General features: G+C 43.0%; 1 protein-coding gene across 2 annotated transcripts in view; it reads left to right on the top strand.

Annotated features, from left to right (window-relative positions):
• rassf4a (Ras association domain family member 4a) overlaps nt 1-19,953 on the top strand; it is a 327,866-nt gene that overhangs the window by 108,080 nt on the left and 199,833 nt on the right. For both annotated transcript variants that reach the window (XM_063070316.1, XM_063070317.1), the window contains exon 2: nt 5,330-5,409. The gene's annotated coding sequence lies outside the window, so the exon portion shown is untranslated. The remainder of the gene's footprint in view (nt 1-5,329; nt 5,410-19,953) is intronic.

Here is a 19,953-nt window from a genome sequence, read left to right as displayed (position 1 = left end):
CCCGGCATGGATGGAAAGCGTACTCAGGAGCCGACCCGACTGGTTTCGAACCCGGGAACCTCCGCTCCTGGGTCTGGCGTTGATGTCATTGCACCACCAGCCGACCCCCAAATCCCTTTGCACTTCAGATTTTTGTATTTTCTCTCCAATTAGAAGATACTCACCCTTCCGTTTCTTCTATCAAAGTGCATGACCATACACTTCCCAACATGTTTTCCATCTGCTACTTCTTTGCCCATTCTCCTAATCTGTCTAAATCCTCCTGTAGCCACTGTATTTCCCCAAAACTACAGGTATCTGCCCCTCCACCGTTTTTTGTATTATCTGCAAACTTTACAAGAAAGCCATCAATTCCATTGTCCAAATCATATAACGTAAAAAGAATCAGTCCCAACACAGACCACTGTGGAACACCACCAGTCACCAGCAGCCAAGCAGAAAAAGCTCCCTTTATTCACACTCTTTGTCACCTGCCAGTTAGCCACTGGTTTATCCATGCTAGGATCTTTCCTGTAATAGCATGAGTTTGGGAGGAAACCAGAGCACCCAGGGGAAACCCACGTGGTCACGGGGAGAACATACAAACTCCTTGTCTGTATTGTAAAGTGCTGTGCTAATGGCCATGCTGCCTGATTATCTCACCTGGACAGACATTATGCAAGACAAGCTCTTCACGGTATCTTGCAGTAGAATAGAAAACCAATTCCAATCTCGAGAGACCAGATGCTTGGTGAAAGATTCTAGTTTTCAGATGTGAAATGAGAAGAGGGCATTGGAAAGGAAGGAGAGTTAATAAAAGAACATCAGGTAGTCAGACTAATGTTGACTGAACACTAGGACAGGAGCATTAATGAAGGTGCACCAGGTACTCAGACCAAGGCTGGTAAATATTCGGGCAGGAGCGTTAAAGAAGGAATTCCAGGTAGTCAGACCAAGGTTTGTTGATGAGATCACAGATGATGAAGGGAGAATGAGAACTTGGAATAGGGTCAAAAATGGAGCACTGAGTGAGAACAAATGGTTTTCTGGACTAGAGGAAGTGCAGAGATTGGAAAGAGCAGCTCAGGGAGATGGATGGTTTTAATTTTCTAATTCTCTTTGGTTAACAAGATCAGGAAATCGCCTGCATTCCCTATAGCTCCATCTAACATTTGTGGAGTTGTGTAACAAAGAACATTCATGCACACTACAGGCCCATCAGCCCACGATGTTGACGATGTTGTGCAGACCTTTCAACCAACCAAAGCTCAATTTAACCTTTCCCTCCTACACGGCCCTCCATTTCTCTATCATCCATGTGCCTTCCTAAGAGTCTCTTAAATGTTTCTAATGTACCTGCCTCTACCTCCACCCCTGGCAGGGCATTCCATGCTCCCACCACTCTCTGTGTAAAAATCCTACCTCTCACATCCTCACTATACTTTCCTCCAATAACCATAAAATAATGCCCCCTCATGTTAGCAATTTCCACCCTGGGAAAAAGCCTCTGGCTGTCCATTTGATCTCTGCCTCTTATTTTGTACACCTCGATCAAGTCACCACTCATCCCCCTTTGCCCCAAAGAGCAAAGCCCAAGCCCACTCAACCTATCTTCCTAAGATTTGCTCTCTTGTCCAGGCAGCATCCTGGTAAACCTCCTTTGCATCCTCACTAAAGCTTCCACATCCTTCATCCTTCCTACACTGAGGTGATCAGAATTGAATGCAATATTTCAAATATGGTCTAACCATGTTTTATAGAGCCGCAGCATTACCTTGCCTTACCGACAGATCAAAGTAATTGGAAAATGCCTGCTACACTTAATACTCTTCATGTCTGTTTGATGAGGTTGGGTTCAGGGTTCTAGTTCAGTACACTTTGTACTCTCCATGATACTTGACTGCTCAACCAACCCGGCAGAGATCTGAGGACATCCTGCTTCCACATATCCATACAGGCAACAAGGGATTAGGATAGTTGGGTACTTGATGGTAGTTGGTGGCCAGGATGGATGAGGGCACATTTCTATTATGTATGAGGAGATGTAGAGAATGTCAGCGTGGAAAGTGTTGGTTTGTCTAAACTGAAACTCCAGTACAACCATCACAGCAATCTGGTTGCCTCCAACTTCCAGTAATCTTCCCCTTCCTCTTCTTTCTTTTTCCATTCCTCGTTCACATTCCGCTCTCACTTCTTCTCCTCACCACACCATCACCACCCTCAGGTTTCCTTCCTCCTTCCCTTTCTCCCATGGTCCACACGCCTCGCCAATCAGAATCCTTTTTCTTCAGCATTTTACTTTCTCCACCAATCATCTCCCAGCTTCTTACTTCATCTACCCACCCACCTGGTCTCATTTATCACCCGCCAGCTTGTCCTCCTTCCCCACCCCCCACCTTTTTCTGGCCTCTTCCCCCTCCCTTTTCAGTCCTGATGAAGGGTTTCAGCCCGAAGCATCGACTATTTATTCCCCTTCTATCGCTGCTGCCTGATGTGCTGAAATCTCCCAGCAATTTGCTGGACTCGTCACTCCGGGACTTTTGCTATGTATTTTTTTGCCAGCTCGCTATCTTGAATGTGCTGTGTATGTTCTGCACCTTGGCCCACAGGAACACAGTTTTGTTTGACAGTATTCTTGTATGGCTGAACCATAATTACACTTGAATTTGATTTGATTGGTTTGACTTTATTCACTGAAGTTTAAGCAACTGAGGGGAGATGATTTAGAGGTATACAAAATTATGAGGAGCATTATAATAGTAATAACTTATTAAAGGTTTTGGCCTGAGATGTCGACTGAAACAGCCATAGTTGCTGCCTGGACTGCTGAGTTCCTTCAGAATTTTGTGCGTGTTGCTCAAAGCCTTGTACTCCCGGTTTGAAAGGGAGAATATAACTACAGCTGTGAGGATCCCTGCAGCAGCCAGTGACACTGCCATCTCTGTCCCAGAGGAGGGTGAACCCTCACAAGGCAGCATGCTCTGATGGAATACCTCATAGCGCTCTGAAAATTGTGACAACTTAAAGTTCTTTAATTTATGCATCCCTACAGTCCTGATCGAAAAGCTATAGAACATGGACCTCTGTACTTCGCTTTGCAACGGGATCCTCGGCTTCCTAACCGGAAGACCACAATCTGTCCAGATCATTAATAACATCTCCCCGCTGACCGTCAACACTGGTGCACCTCAGGGATGTGTGTTTAGTCCACTACTCTGCTCTCTATATACCTGTGACTATGTGGCTAAGTATAGCTCAAATGGCATCTATAAACTTGCTGATCATACAACCTTTGTTGGCAGACTTTCAGATGGAGATGAAAGGCCATACAGGAGCAAGATATATTTCAGCTAGCTGAGTGGTGTCCATAAGACCATAAGATGTTGGAGCAGCATTAGGCTATTTAGCCCATCGAGTCTGCTCCACCATTTAATCACAGCCGATCCAATTTTCCTCTCAGCCCAATCTCCTGCTACCTCCCCTTATCTCTTCATGCCCAGAGCAATGAAGAATCTATCAACCTCTGCCTGAAATATACATAAAGACTTGGCCTCCACAGCTGCCTGTGGTAAAACAAAATTCCACAGATTCACCAGTGTGTGGCTAAAGAAATTCCTCCTTATCTCCGTTCTAAATTGATGCCTCTCTATTCTGAGGCTGTGTTCTTTGGTCTTAGACTCTCCCACCACAGGAAACATTCTCCCCACATCCACTCTATCAAGGCCTACAGCACAACAGCAACAACCTTGCACTCAATGTCAGTAAGACCAAAGAGCTGATTGTGGACTTCAGGAAGGGTAGGATGAGGGAGCATGAACCAATCTTCATAGAGGGATCAGGAGGGGAGAGAGTGAGCAATTTCAAGTTCCTGGGTGTCAATACCTCTGACCTCTGACCTCTAACCTGGTCCCAACAAATTGAGGCAGCTATAAGGAAGGCATGACAGTGGCTATATTTCATTAGGAGTTTGGGAGGATTTGGTTTGTCACCTGAAACACACAAAAGTTCTGCAGATGTCCTGTGGAGAGCATTCTGACAGGCTACATCACCATCTGGTATGGCGGAGCTACTGCACAGGACCGAAAGAAGCTAGAGAAAGATGTAAAATTAGTCAGGTCCATCATGGGCACTGGCCTCCATAGTATCCAAGACATCATCAAGGAGAGGTGCCTCAGAAAGGGGGCATCCAATATTAAGGACCCCCATCACCTAGGACCTGTCCTCCTCATTGTTATTGCCAAGAAAGAGGTACAGAAGCCTAAATGCACACACTCAGCGACTCAGGAACAGTTCTCCCACTCTGCCGTCAGATTCCTAAGTGAACATGAACTCTACCTTCTGCAGGGTCTTGGCCTCGGAAGCACGGCAACACTTGCAGGCTGCCCTCAGCACATCCTCGGACTGTGTTGGTTGTTGATATAAATAACACATTTTACTGTATGTTTCAATGGACTTATGACATACATATTTTTCATATATTTATACAACTGCTTGTTTCATTATAATAGTGACAGTAACAGTATACTGTGTTACGTAAACCTGCACCTCGCACTTTATGCCAACCTGTCACTCTTCAGGGACTTTATTTATTTATTGGCACACAGCGTGGAACAGGCCATTCTGGACTTCAAGCTGTGCCGCCCAGCAACCCCCCGATTTAATCCTAGCCTAATCACGGGGCAATAGACAATGATCAATTAGCCTAGCAACCATCACGTCTTTGGACTGTGGGAGGAAACCGACGTGCTCACAGGGAGAGCGTACAAACTCCTTACAGGCAGTGGTGGGAGTGAACCCGGGTCACTTGTACTGTAAAGCGTTGTGCTAACCAATATTACTTTGTGACTGTACATGCTAGGTTGTAACTATATCTGTTGTGTGTGCCTATATGTACGGTGACTGCACCTTGGCCCCGTGGAATGATGTTTCTTTTAGCTGTCTACATGTGTATGGTTGAATGACAATAAACTCAAACCTGAACTTTGCAAGTCGTTGAAAAGCGGAGACAGAGTGAATGTGGAGACGGTGAGTGCTATGGTGGGAAGTCTAGGACCACAGGGCACAGCCTCAGAATAGAGGGACGAGCCTTTACAACAGAGATGAGGAGAAATTTCTTTAGCCTGAAAAGATGAATCTGTGGGTATATTTAAAGTGGAGATTGATAACTTCTAGATTAGTCAAGGTGTCAAAGGTCACGGGGAGAAGGTAGGAGAATGGGGTTCACAGAGATAATAAATCAGCCATGATTGAAGGGAGGAACAGGCTCAATGGGCTGAATGGCCTAATTCTGCTCCTGAGTCTTACATTCTGATGTCTGATTGTCTAAGGTAATCTTTATCTTGTTCTTTAGGGTCATTAACAGCGTGCTAATCCAACAAGCTGCTTGGTCCTGGATCGTGTTGAACTTCCTGAGAACATTTGGAGCAGCAGGCAAGTGAAAAGTTATTCCGTCAGTCTCCTGGGTTGTGCCTGGTAGTTGGTGGAAAGGCTCTAGGTTGTCAGGAGAGGAATCTCTCTCCATACTTGCATTAATGCTTCAGTTTTGTGATAAGTGTGAATCAATTCCTTTGAGAAACCAAAGTGGATGGAGAGGCAGGTTTGAATGTGTCAGGTCCTCTGACCAGTGAATTGTGGAGTTGGCAGAACATCACGCTGTGACTAGCAAAGTTCAAAGTAAATTTATTATCAAAATACATTCACGTCACCATATACAACTCTGAGATTGATTTCCCTGCAGGCATATTCAGCAAATGTATAGCATAGTAACTATAACAGGATCAGTGAAAGATCAAGTAGAGCATAGAAGACAACAAACTGTGCAAATGCCGATATAAATAAATAGAAATAAATGATAAGAGCATGAAATAACAAGATAAAGAGTCCTTAAAGTGGAATCATTGTGGGAGCCTCAATAGATGAGTGTCTTTATCCTCTTTTGTTCAAGAACCTGATGGCTGACAGGTTGTGACTGTTCTTGAACCTGGTGCTGTGAGCCCTGAAGCTGTTGTACCTTCCAGCAGGAGGGTTGGCTCTATTGTATTTTACACATGATCAACTTTATTCGCCATATACATGTACTGTGGTGTGTTGGTCCAAGTTCATTTATTATCAAAGCATGTATCCATATACATCTCTGAAATTTGTCTTTTCCCGATAGCCATGAAGCAAAGAAAAAACATGAAAGTGATTCAGAGAGAAAAGATAGCTGGAGGGCCATTTTGTTGAAGTGGAAGGATACATCAGCCCCCACTTTGTCACAATGGTTCTCTCAAGTGATGTAATGTTTTAGTTTGGAGAAAATTAGAAGTCGAACCTTTGAACCTTTATTTGATTTTAAGAAAAGATGGGGTTCATTTGCTCGTTATTATCATTTGAGTTAATTGATAGATTTCCTCCACGATCTAATTGTAAATTTTTGGTACATTTTTTTTCTTGCTGGCAGTTTGATGTTTATCTTTAGAAGCTTTTTGTATGACGCATGGCTCTGGGGTTGAACACCTAATGGGGTTCCCCCCCCCCACTTTTTCTGCTTAGTAGGGTTTTTTTATTATCACCAAAATTTTTCAATCTTTAAAATAATGTTTCTTTTTCCTTGAGACATTGTAAGTGTTGCTTACTTCGATGTACTCGTGTTATTTTTGAATAATATGATAATAATAAAAAAGATTTGAAAAGAAAAGAAAGAGAAACATTAAGCACACCCACCCACACAAAAAGATCAGCATCCCGATCATCAACCCCCAAAAACACTCCTCCCTCACACATAAAAAAAACTAACAGACATCAACCCCTAAACACCCTGCCCTCGCACAACAAAATGAAAAAGGAGTGGGCAATAAAAAACACAGAATATAAAGACCCAAACACGAGGAAAAAGTACACAGTCCATAAACGCAATAGTCCTATCCATAAACGCAGACCACGATACCATCCTACGATATCAGCGACATTCATTGAAAGAGAGGCAGAGAGCCCTATCCACCCGCCACAGCGAGCCACACGGTGATAGGCTGCTCACAGATTCTCCGGCAGCGATCAAAAGGAAGGCAGTCAGTGCTGAACTCGCTCACCTTCCACAATTACCTCAATGTGGCAATCTTCTTAGCTGCTTTAACTGGTGAAATGCAGTGAAACATCAGCTCGTGCTCCATTTCAAAGTTTCTTCGCATCGAGGTCAGGGTGCAACATGTAACAAAAAACAACAGCATTCAACATTTATAAAGAATAATGAATTATATAAAAACTACATTGACTGTTCTATTTATTATAAATTATTATAAATTACTATGATTGCACATTGCATATTTAAACGGAGACGTGACGTAAAGATTTTTACTCCTCATGTATATGAAGGATATAAGAAATAAAGTCAATTCATTCATTCTAAAGTTAGAGTTTAAAGTACGGATATAGAATAAAATGTGCATAAATACTTAACTACCAGCATGTATTCACAATGTAAACAGTATTATGGAAAGTGGTTTTAAATGTTTACAGTTCAGTGCAGTGATGGGGGTAATGGATAGAGGAGCTTGGGGGGGGAGCTAACTAAAATGGTTGATCAGATTAACTGTTTGGGAAAAGAAACTTCTAATATGGCATGAGGTTTTTGTTTCAATAACCCTACGGAGCTTTTGGAAAAGGCAGTTGTTGGGTGGGTAGTGTCCACAATGATTTTTCCTGCCTGTTTCTTTGACGTGGACTCATACAAGTCCTGCAGTGATGGTAGATGGCAGCCAATGAGCTTTTCAGCTGACCTGACAGTTCACTGTAGTTTTCATATAGGATGCTGTACTGAAACAGGGGGAGTAATGACTGACAGTAATCATTTGTAGTTATAAGCACAAATGGAACCATTATTTTTGATTTGATTTAGAGAATAAGTAAGTGACCGAGTGAGAGGACAATGCTGACCATGGTGCACATGCTTTGCTGTTTTGGTGCTGGAATATGTGGTGACACTTGTGGGCTGCCCCAGCACAAACTTAGCTTGTATTGGTTGGGAACGTATATGACGTATTAATCATTAATTTCCTTACTAGTGAGCTTTTCAGTTACTATTGCTGGAATTTTGTGTCTGAATTTTGCTGGTATAAGAATTACAGAACCTGCAGGAAGTACTCAGCAAGACCTGTGGACATTTGTGGGCAGTGGAACAGAGCTTCTCCGGATCTTTGATGCTGCAGAATATAACATCGAAACAGTGAGCTGTTGGTCTCTCCTCACATCTGTTGGATACCTCTCTCTCTCTCCCTCACTAGTGAGAGAGAGACGCTATCTGAGATGTTGGGATGGTCAGATATGTTTGATGGACTCTAAGTCATGGCCTCTGGGGGCTGTGCTGTTGCTTGGTGGGTGGTGGGGATTGATGCTTCTGTAGGAGCAAGTGGGGGGAGCGGGAAGGTTGATGTTTTTGCTGCCGCTTGTTCGTGGGAGGGGTGAAGGGGTTGCTTTGGGGTCCTGACATTTTTCTGTCATTCAGTAGTTTCTTCTGCTTCTTGGATGTTTCAAAGAGTAATGATTTTAAGTCACATATTGTATATAATCTCTTATATTAAATTGAACTATTGAAGCATCAGCTCTCTTTATTTTCCCCAGAGATTCCAGCTGACCTGATGAGTGTTTCCAGCACTTTCTGTTTTTTATTTTAGATTTCCAGCATTTGCAGGATTTTTAAGAACTTTTTAAAAAATTACATCTTGCTTTCCAAATCAATTGGTTAGAGTAGTCTTGAATTAAGCAAAAAGCTTCAGTGAGCAAACTCGCCAAACTAGATAGAGTGGAATAAGGTAAAACTTTTTTACTTTTAAATAATGAAGTAGAAATGATTTTTTAATTTTTAAACATTTTATTAGAAAATTTAAAATGCTTGATCCATTCAAACAAATTTAGCAAAATATTTCAACTTACAAAACATATATTCTGTTTTACAATAACAAATAGAAAGATTACTTTATATATAAATATCTCTGTGCTTAATACCAAACTATGTATAAATTAAAAAAACTCTAAGTAGTACTTACAAAGTATATTGCTAAGAGTGCACTGTAGTTTAATTCATGTAAACATTAACCAGTTTCAATTGGTCTACAATTAATGGTCTGCAGTCAGCACTGTAAACCATTGAATAAATATTTTCATCCAGCTTATTTGTGAACTCTTTAAGACAAACCCTTTGGAATTACGTTTTACACACGGTGTCCTAGACAAATCATAGACACAGGAAGGAATATTCAGCAGGTTAACTTTTACAAGTGTATCATCTCACATAGGAAGGAATCCAATATCATTATTACTTGATATGGAGGTGCTAATTTAATATTAAGTAGCATAGATTTTAATTATAACAGAAATAAATAGATTGCATCATTGCATTCATCTTTATTTCACATGTCACACCCTGAGAGTAGACGTCAACAATAGATTCAAATAAGACAAAGGACTGAGTGGACAGTGTCTTGGTTCTGAAATATTAGTAATGGTTGGAGCACTGTTAAATGCAGTGCTTCCACATTCAACACTACAGGGAATCAAAAAGGAAAGTAAGATTCAGTGATTCCACTTCTTTTTATCATCCTGAATAACATCATGGTTCAGTGATTCTTTCAGCTCTTGTTTCTCTAATTTTTTGGTCTCTGGACTCGAAGACATTGGTGTTTCCTGCTCATGTTGTAGCCAATCCTGTGGGAAATGAAATGGAATGCATGTTGAGTATACTGCATCGTCAGAACAGTTTAGCATCCAATCGTCATTTATCTAATCCTTTAAAAACCTGGCTGTTTATTTCTGGGGCTATCTGAATTACTTATGTGTCTTGAGATAACAGAACAAGTCATGACATTCTCTGGCATCTGCCACCTAGAAGCCTCTAGTTCTTATTGGAGTTTACATCATGGATGTAATAACTTCATAAACGGAGTCGGAACTGAACTCCAAACTCCGACGCCTCGCGCTGTAATAGCATCATGCTTAAAAATGTGCAGTTAATCACTACTTTATTGCAAGTGCTCTTGGAGAAGTCAGCAATATTGAGATAAAGGAACGGGATTACATTTCATCAGACAAATAAAAGGAGTGCATATTTTCCTTATTTGTGGAGGCCTTTAGATAGTACTTTAATCGGTTTACTAATTCATCTGTCCTCCAACATAATCCAATATTTAAAAAATGCAAATATTGATATTGAGAGTACTTTATGGAGAGAACAAATATCATACTTAGTTCAACTATCGCATAGTTGCATAAATGGTTCAAGCCTGTTACATTTCTGTAACATACTCATTCCTTAATCTGCCTACAACTATCGGCCCACTATTACAAACTGTCAGCTCTGCTGCTGGTGACAGAATATATCCTCCCCCCTCTCTCTATTACCCCGTCATACTTTCAACCTCTTCTATAACGCTGTTTACATTGAACATACATTCTGGTATTTGTGTAGTTTTGCATATTTATTCCATATTCATACTTCTAACATTCTTTATTGTTTATAATTGGTCAATGTTATAACATAGAAATTTACAACACAGTGCAGGCTTTTTGGCCCACAATGTTGTGGAAACCGTTTAATCTACTCCAAGATCAATCTACAATCCATTCCTAGTCAGTTAAAGTCTTTCGCTCTTCCCTCTCCCCCAGAATAATAATAAACATGCATAATTTGAATTCAGTAATATAAAGAATTGTTAACAACAACAGAGAACATCCCTGTGGTGATCAGCTTACCTCTCCCAACATGAAATCAGGTGTCTCCCTTGTTTTGAGCCTGGATTAAGACATGCTTCCCTTTGCTCGTTTCCTACATTCACTGTGAGTCTAGAAGAAGAGGAATTGAAATGTTACTTCCACTGCCTTTATATTTTAATCGTGAACTACTGAGAACGACGAACCTGTTCAGTTATCTAGACAATTTATTCTCCAATGGTCTGTGAGGCTGGAAACGCAACAATTGCAAGGTTGCTCTGCAGGGGAAGTCAAACTAAATGTGAATTTTCTGCATCATTTGAACTTCTCTCAGAGAGTTTGTATTACTGCTGTGCTCCACTGGCCTTCTCCAGGTCCAGAGCCCTTGAGGTGAAGCTCCATCTGACTGAGCTGGATTACTCGATGCTCTGGGAAACATTGCTGTAGATCTGCAATCTGTCGGAAGCCCTAGAGAGGGCCGAGCTGGCTTTGTAGCCATCATAGTTATTACCATGGCTGGGCGAAGGTACCCCGGCATTTCCTTAGTAAATGTCCCTGAGCCTTGTTGAGAGGAATTTACAAGAAACCCTATTTACAGAATTTAATCAAGACCATCGAGGATATATTCAAAATGCGATGCCTCAAAATCGTCGAGGACCCTCTTCACTCAGGGCATGCTCTCTTTAAATTGCTACCGTCAGAGAGGAGAAACAGGAACTTGAAGATGCACTCAGCACTTTAGGAACAGTTCCCCCCCCCCCCGCCCCGCCATCAGATTTCTGAACGGACAGTGAACCCCTGAACAAAACCTCACTATTTTTGTCCTCTTTACGCACATCTTATTTAACTCTGTATTTATATTTTCATAGTATAGTATTTTTGTATTGCACTGTACTGTTGTCTAAGAACAGTAAATTTCATGACATATTTCTGTGACATTAAAGCTGATTGTGATTGTTTTTATGTTCATTTCTGTGTTCACTGCTAATTACAGGTGTTTATTTAATTCCTTGCAAGTTTCATAAACTATAAAATTCCACCCTCCGTTGTTCGTGAGGAATCCTCATCTGTTATCTGCATAGCTTTACTCACATGATCTGGATACGTGAGCAGTCAGCATCCTCGGGAATTATGTTGAAATTGGTCACACTGCGGAAACGCACCTTCCTGACCGTTTGAAAGCAGAGGCATCTCGGCACGATACTGGCGTTCCCTGCAGAAGACAGATTCCATGGGATTTTTTAGTGATCATTAAAGAACAGCACAACATTCATCTGCTTTCAATTACAGAGCAGTAACTGACCTGTGGAGAAGTAGGCGCAGGTAAATGCAAGGGCCACTAGAATTGCTATCTGGAATTTGCTGTTCATCTTCTGTTCCTTGTAGGGGATCTACTGCCCTGAACAAAGAAATTAAAAAACACACTTAGCAGAAGTTCCAACTCGTTAGTAACTATAAGTGCTGGATGAATTGCAACATTAATTGAATTCTAGATATAACGGATATGTCTCAATGGTTACTCGGAGCAGTCAGCTATTTTTCAAATTAATTAATTACTCTTTTGTTGAGTATTAGCAAGATAGCAAGAATGTTTAATGTCATTTCCAGTACACAAGTGTAAAGTACTCTGGATCTGATGCAGCACAAAACAACACAAAATTTAAAAAATCATAATAAACATAAATACATACGATAGCTTATACACATAGATTGATTATATTTCCATAAAGTGACAGTAGGCACTAGGTAGTTGTCATGCGGTGAACAATTCCAATAGGAGTGGAATAAAACTGGACTTACAGTGGTAGTTTGTCTTGCTTGATGGTTAGTTTTCCCCTTCTGCCTGTTTCTTGTGCTCCTCTTTGTCTGAGCCGGCAGCAGTCCCCGAGTCTAATGTGGGACAGACTAGTTGCACTCAGTGTGGCTGGCAGTTGTGCTCTGTGCCTTTCCCCGCTATCTCTTCCCTTTTTATACCTCCAGCTGTGTCACATGCTTTTAGTGTAAAACCACAAATGATGCAATCCTGGAATGTTCTCAGCATTCTAGCCCGTTGTAAAAAACTGGCTTTCTTCACTCTGCTCTATTTCAACAAGATGTTAATATTCTGAAGGCCTGTTGTTGTTCACAGTAGTTTTGATTTGGGTCTGAGTTCTCCCAATGACACGAGGACAAATACGCTGAGTCAGGGATCGAGGATCAACTGCTGTATTCACCATATACATTCGGCGGTCCCCAACCACCGGGCCACGAGGAAAGGATATGAGTCAGCTTCACCTTTCTTCATTTCCTGTCACGCACTGTTGAACTTGAACATAGGGTTGCCACTGCCCTGTATTTGCCGGGACATCCCGTATATTGAGCTAAATTGGTTTGTCCCGTATTTCCCCCACTAAGGTAGAGCGTTCCTATGAAACCTGTTGTGCCAAAATGGCGTGAAGCGAAGAGGCAGTTGCCATTACTTTATATGGGAGTGTTCCCAGACCCAAAAAATAACAACAAATCATACCAAACAACACAAAAAACCTAAGATAACACTAACATATTGTAAAAGCAGGAATGATATGATAAATACACAGCCTATACAAAGTAGAAATAATGTACGTACAGTGTACTGGGGAAGATGAAGGCAAAACTGATTTGTGGGGAAAAAAATCGGCACGTATGCGCATGCGCACGCAGGTGCCCGCGTAAGTTTTAATGGTCATGGTAGTCTTTCTTGGGGTAAAGTGTCCCGGGATTTGACTGCTACTTTTGTCCCTTATTTGGGAGTGAGAAAGTTGGCAACACTAATTGTAAAAGACATGTTGAGGTGAGTTTTCTCTTCAGTCTGGCCAATAGTAAAGTCTTTCTGTTTGGACTTAACTCAAGAATCTGTTAGAGAATATAAAATATTCTTTTATACTTGGATTTCTTCACTCTGCTCTATTTTAACAAGATGTTAATATTCTGAAGGCCTGTTGTTGTTCACAGTAGTTTTGATTTGGGTCTGAGTTCTCCCAATGACACGAGAACAAATACATTGAGTCAGGGATCGAGGATCAACTATTCACCATATACATTTACATGTATTAAGAATTTACTGGGGTGTCTTGGTCAGGGTGTGACATGCAACAAATGTAACATTCAATAATCATAAAGAATAAGGAACTATATAGAGGTTAAACTGCAGATGTAGATGAGAACATCCACAAATGTGTATGTATTAAATCCAAGTTTATGGTCATCTGACTGTACATATATACAACCAAGCAAAACAACATTCCTCCGGACCGCAGTGCACCACAAAACATACATCGCACACAGCAATGGCAACATTTTGTGTGCTACATTTTGGTTGGACTAATCAAAATAGGACATACATTGTAAATGGTAGGGCATTGAAGAATGCAGTGCAACAGAGGGATCGAGGAATAATGGTGCATAGTTCTCTGAAGGTGGAATCTCATGTGGATAGGGTGGTGAAGAAAGCTTCTGGTATGCTGGCCTTTATTAATCAGAGCATTGAGTATAGGAGTTGGGATGTAATGTTGAAATTGTACAAGGCATTGGTGAGGCCAAATTTGGAGTATTGTGTACAGTTTGGTCACCAAATTATAGGAAAGATGTCAACGAAATAGCGAGAGTACAGAGAAGATTTACTAAAATGTTACCTTGATTTCATCACCTAAGTTACAGAGAGAGGTAGAACAAGTTGGGTCTTTATTCTTTGGAACGTAGAAGGTTGAGGGGGGACTTGATAGAGGTTTTTAAAATTATGAGGGGGATAGATAGAGTTGACGTGGATAGGCTTTTTCCGTTGAGAGTGGAGGAGATTCAAACGAGGGCATGAGTTGAGAGTTAAAGGGCAAAAGTTCAGGGGTGACTTGAAGGGGAACTTCTTTACTCAGAGAGTGGTAGCTGTGTGGAACGAGCTTCCAGCAGAAGTGGTTGTGGCAGGCTCAATGTTGTCGTTTAAAGTTAAATTGGATAGATATATGGACAAGAAAGGAATGGAGGGTTATGGGCTGAGTGCAGGTCGGTGGGACTAGGTGAGAGTAAGAGTTCGGCACGGACTAGAAGGGCCGAGATGGCCTGTTTCTGTGCTGTAATTGTTATATGGTTATATGGTTAACAGAATATAACCATACATACGTTAATAAAATACTGTATAATTTAAAAATGCATGTAGTGTGCAGCACAGGTAAACAGTGAACTGCTGGCTGTCCTAGTGATGAGCCAGCTGTGGTGGAAGGGTATTCATTAGTCTCACAACCTGAGAGAAGAAGCTGTTGTTTCTCAGTCTGACCAATATCACCATGTATTTACGGTGTTAACAGCGGGGGGGGGGGGGCAGGCTATTCAGCCATTCTCACTGAAATTTGGCGGAGCAGTTAGTGCTGCTGTCTCTCAGAACCAGGGACCCTAGTTTAATCCTGACCTCGGGACTTGGCTGTCTGGAGTTTGCTTGTTCTTCCTGTAACTTCCCCCCAAGGATTTGTCCCAGGAGCGCCATCATGAGGGCAGTCTAACAGCGCCTCTACTTTCGTAGAAGTTTCTTAAGATGTGGAAGCCATAGAAAGGGTGCAGAGGAGATTTACAAGGATGTTGCTTGGATTGGGGAGCATGCCTAATGAAAACAGGTTGAGTGAATTCGACCTTTTCTCCTTGGAGTGACGGAGGATGAGAGGTGACCTGATAGAGGTGTATAAGATGATGAGAGGCATTGATCTTGTGGATAGTCAGAGGCTTTTTCCCAGGGCTGAAATGGCTAGCACAAGAGGGCATAGTTTTAAGGTGCTTAGGAGTAGGTACAGAGGAGATGTCAGGGATAAGTTTTTCTGCAGAGACCGGTAAGTGTGTGGAACGGGCTGCCGGCGTCGGTGGAGGAGGCGGAAACGATAGGGCCTTTTAAGAGACTCCTGGATAGGTACATGAAGCTCAGAAAAATAGAGGGCTGTGGGTAACCCTGGGTAATTTCTAAGGTAAGGACATGTTCCGCACAGCTTTGTGGGCTGAAGGGCCTGTATTGTGCTGTAGGTTTTCTATGTTTCTAAATTTCTGCAGATTTAGCATGTCAGGCAGCATCTAAGGAGTGAAATAAACATTCAATATTACAGGCCAAGATCCTAATTAAGGAAGAGACTTTGTAGAATGTCTGCGAGATGGCTTTTTAGAACAGCTTATTGTTGAGCCCACTAGGGGATTGGCTGTGATGAACCGAAGTGTCATGATCCGGTCCGTGAAGTCCGTATTACGGTTCACGGTCTGGTCCATCGACCCTTGCTCCAGGTTTTCCTGTCTACCCTGTTTCTGTTCTTGTTGAGCTCTAATTGAGGTAGCTGATGCTCGTTGGGGCTGGCTGCATAAATACCTTCAGAGACCAGGGTGTGGCTGCTGGATTGTTCTTGTCATTACTCCTTGTATCCCTTCCCCGCCTTCTGTTTCCTAGACTGAAGCCCTGCCTTGCCTTGCCGGTAACTCTCGCCTCGCCTGAAGTTCTGTCTTGCCTTGCATTGCCTGAAGCCTTGCCTTGTCTTGCTGTCTTGTCCTGGAGCCACCCCGTACCTAGCTCCCTTCCTGTGCCTTGCCTCTGCCGGGTAAGTCAGGCTGTCTTGCCATTACCCTGCAGTTGGTTCTGTCCCTTCCTGTCCCTCACCTCCGTTGGGTAAGTCAGGCCGTATTGCCGTTACCTACCGTTGGTTCTGAACCTTCCTAACCCTTTCCTCCGTTGGGTAAACCAGGCCATCTTGCCATTACCTACGGTTGGTTCTGTCCCTTCCTAACCCTTGCCTCCGTCGGGTAAGCCAGGCCATCTTGCTGTTACCTACGGTTAGTTCTGTCCCTTCCTGTCCCTTGCCTCTGTCGGGTAAGCCAGGCTGTATTGCCGTTACCTACGGTTGATTCTGTCCCCTCCTGTCTCTTGCCTCCATCAGGTGGAGTACCGCACCCTGCCCAGTAGGAGCCTCCAACCTTCAGCCCTAAGCCTCGCCTCAAGTCTCCAGCCTCCTGCCTAGCCTCAAGCCTGAAGACTCCAGCCTCCTGCCTCCTGCCAATCCTCGCCTCGAGTCTCTAGCCTCTAGCCTCAAGCCTGAAGACTCCTACCTCCTGCCAAGCCTCGCCTCCGGTCTCTAGCCTCAAGCCTGAAGACTCCTGCCTCCTGCCAAGCCTCGCCTCGAGTCTCTAGCCTCTAGCCTCAAGCCTTAAGACTCCAGCCTCGTCCTGCCTGCCAGCCAAGCCTCGTCCTTGCCTAGTTCTGGGGTCCGAGCCAGAGGCAAGACCCAGGTACTGGGTCCTTGTCCAGTCTCTGGCTCGGAGTCCAAGCCCGGGCTCCTAGCTCTCTTGTCCAGTCCTGTTCCGGGTTCCCGGTTTTCGTGTCCATGTCCTTGCCCTCACCCTGTATCCTAGTCCTGTCCCTAGTACTTCAGTGTCTGTGTCTGGCACTTGGGTCCGTTCCCAGCCACTGCCTTATGACACGGAGATGATTAGAGAGATTGAGGTGAAGGAACCCTTAGGAGGCAGTGATTATAACATGATTGAGATCACTGTGAAATTTGAAAAAGAGAAGCTGAAATCTGATGTGTCGGTATTTCAGCGGAGTAAAGTAAATTACAGTGGCATGAGAGAGGAACTGGCCAAAGTTGACTGGAAAGGGACACTGGTGGGAAAGATGGCAGAGCAGCAGTGGCTGGAGTTTATGCGAGAAGTGAGGAAGGTGCAAGACAGACAGGTATATTCCAAAAAAGAAGAAATTTTCGAATGGAAAAAGGATGCAACCGTGGCTGACAAGAGAAGTCAAACCAAAGTTAAAGCAAAGGAGAGGGCATACAAGGAAGCAAAAATTAGTGGGAAGACAGAGGATTGGGAAGTTTTTAAAACCTTACAAAAGGAAACTAAGAAGATCATTAAGAGGGAAAAGATGAACTATGAAAGGAAGCTAGAAAATAATATCAAAGAGGATACTAAAAGCTTTTTCAAGTATATAAAGGGTAAAAGACAGGTGAGAGTAGATATAGGACCGATAGGAAATGATGCTGGAGAAATTGTAATGGGAGATAAGGAGATGGCAGAGGAACTGAATGAGTATTTTGCATCAGTCTTCACTGAGGATGACATCAGCAGTATACCGGACTCTCAAGGGTGGCAGGGAAGAGAAGTGTGCACAGTCACAATTACGACAGAGAAAGTACCTAGGAAGCTGAATAGTCTAAAGGTAGATAAATCTCCCAGACCAGATGGAATGCACCCGCATGTTCTGAAGGAAGTAGCTGTGGAGATTAATGTATGAGGAATGTTTGTCCGCTCTTGGACTGTATTCCTTGGAGTTTAGAAGAATGAGGGGAGACCTCATAGAAACATTTCGAATGTTAAAAGGCATGGACAGAGTGGATGTGGCAAAGTTGTTTCCCATGATGGGGGAGTCTAGTACGAGAGGGCATGACTTAAGGATTGAAGGGCGCCCATTCAGAACAGAAATGCGAAGAAATTTTTTTAGTCAGAGGGTAGTGAACCTATGGAATTTGTTGCAGTGAAGGCCAAGTCATTGGGTGTACTTAAGGTAGGGATTGATAGGAATCTGAGTAGCCAGGGCATCAAAGGTTATGGTGAGAAGACAGGGGAGTGGGACTAAATGGGAGAATAGATCAGCTCATGATAAAATGGCAGAGCAGACTTGATGGGCCGAATGGCCAACTTCTGCTCCTTTGTCTTATGGCCTTAAGGACTATAGCGGTAGGTGGGGGAAGCCAGGATGAGGAGGTGGGGGGAGGGGAATGTGTACAAGCTGGCTGGTGATAGCTGAGACCAGATGAGGGGGAGGTAGGTGGGTTGGTGGGTGGGTGAACGTGCATGAAGTGAGAAGCTGGGAAGGGATATTTCCTCTGGTTCCTCTCTTCTTCCATGTCCATCATCCTCCCCTATCAAATTCCTTCTACACCCATTTACCTCTTCCTACAATCTCCTCACAACTTCTAACTCGCCTATTTCCTGCCAGGATATACTCCAACCCCCCCACCCCACCTTCTTAATGTGGATTTTGCCCACTTCCTTTCCAGTCTTGATAAAGGGTCTCAGCCCTCAAAACCAGCTGTATATTCCTCTCCATAGATGCTGTCTGACCTGCTGAGTTCCTCCAGCATTTTGTGTGTGTTGCTCAGCTTGACAGGCTTATAAAGCAGATGTACAGTATAAGATATGTGCCTTCATTAGTTGAGACATTGAGTTCAAGGGAGTTGGATTCAGATTTATAAAACTCTGGTTAAGCTGCATGTAGAATATTGTTTTCAATTCCGGTCAGCTCATTCTAGGAGGGTTGTGGAGGCATTGGGGAGGGTGCAGAAGATGTTCACCAGGGTGCTGCCTGGTTTGGAAGATGTGATCTGAGGAGAGGTGGGACAACCTGGGGCTGCTTTCTGCAGAGTGGCAGCAGCTGTGGGGAGATTTGAAAGAACTTTGAAGGAAGAGATTTGATGACTAGAGTGAGGGTGGGTCCACTCAGGGACAGAGACAGAAGCATGTACATAGAAGTGGAGGAGGTAGAGGAGATCCTTAGTGAAAACTTAGCTTCAGTGTCCTCTGGAAGAGGGTCTTTGATGATTATGAGTTCAGTGTAGAACAGGCCAATGTTGAGGTTATGAAAGAGGTAGTGTTGGAAACATTAGGATAGGTAAGATCTCAAGGCCAGACGGGGTATACCCCAGGTTGCTACAAGAAGTGATGGAAGAGGTTGTTGGGGAATTGACGGTTATCTTTCCATCCTCACCAGCCATGGGAGTAGTGCCGGTGGAATGAAGGGTGGAAAATGTAATTCCTTTGTTGAAGAAAGGTAATAGGGATAACTCTGGGAATTATAGAACAGTGACCCTGAAGGAAAGGATTCTTAATGACAGGATGTATGAGCGTTTGGAGAAGCATAGTCTGAGTTGGGCAAGAAAGCTTGTGATGACAGGGCAAGCCTCACAAACCTGATTGAATTGTTTGCGGAAGTGACAAAACAGATTGATGAAGCCAGACCAGTGGGTGCTGTGTATATGAATTTTTGTAAGATATTTCACAAGGTTCCCCATGATAGGCTCATTCCGAAAGTCAGGGGGCACGGGATCCAGGGAAACATGACTGCGTGGATTCAGAATTGATTTGCCCACAGAAAGCAAATGGTGGTAGTTGATGGTATGTATTCTGCCTGGAGGTAGAATAGAATAGAATAGAATATCTTTATTGTTCTGTTGTGGAGCAATGAAACACAGTTTAGCAGCTCAACGTTTTGAAGCATGACAAAGAATATATAGATAAAATAAACTCTAAAACCTCAGGAGT

Source organism: Mobula hypostoma, chromosome 18 (assembly GCF_963921235.1).
Source record: "Mobula hypostoma chromosome 18, sMobHyp1.1, whole genome shotgun sequence".
Classification (NCBI taxonomy): domain Eukaryota; kingdom Metazoa; phylum Chordata; class Chondrichthyes; order Myliobatiformes; family Myliobatidae; genus Mobula; species Mobula hypostoma.
Note: the sequence above shows the minus strand (reverse complement) of the source record. Positions and strands in the feature narration are given on the sequence as shown.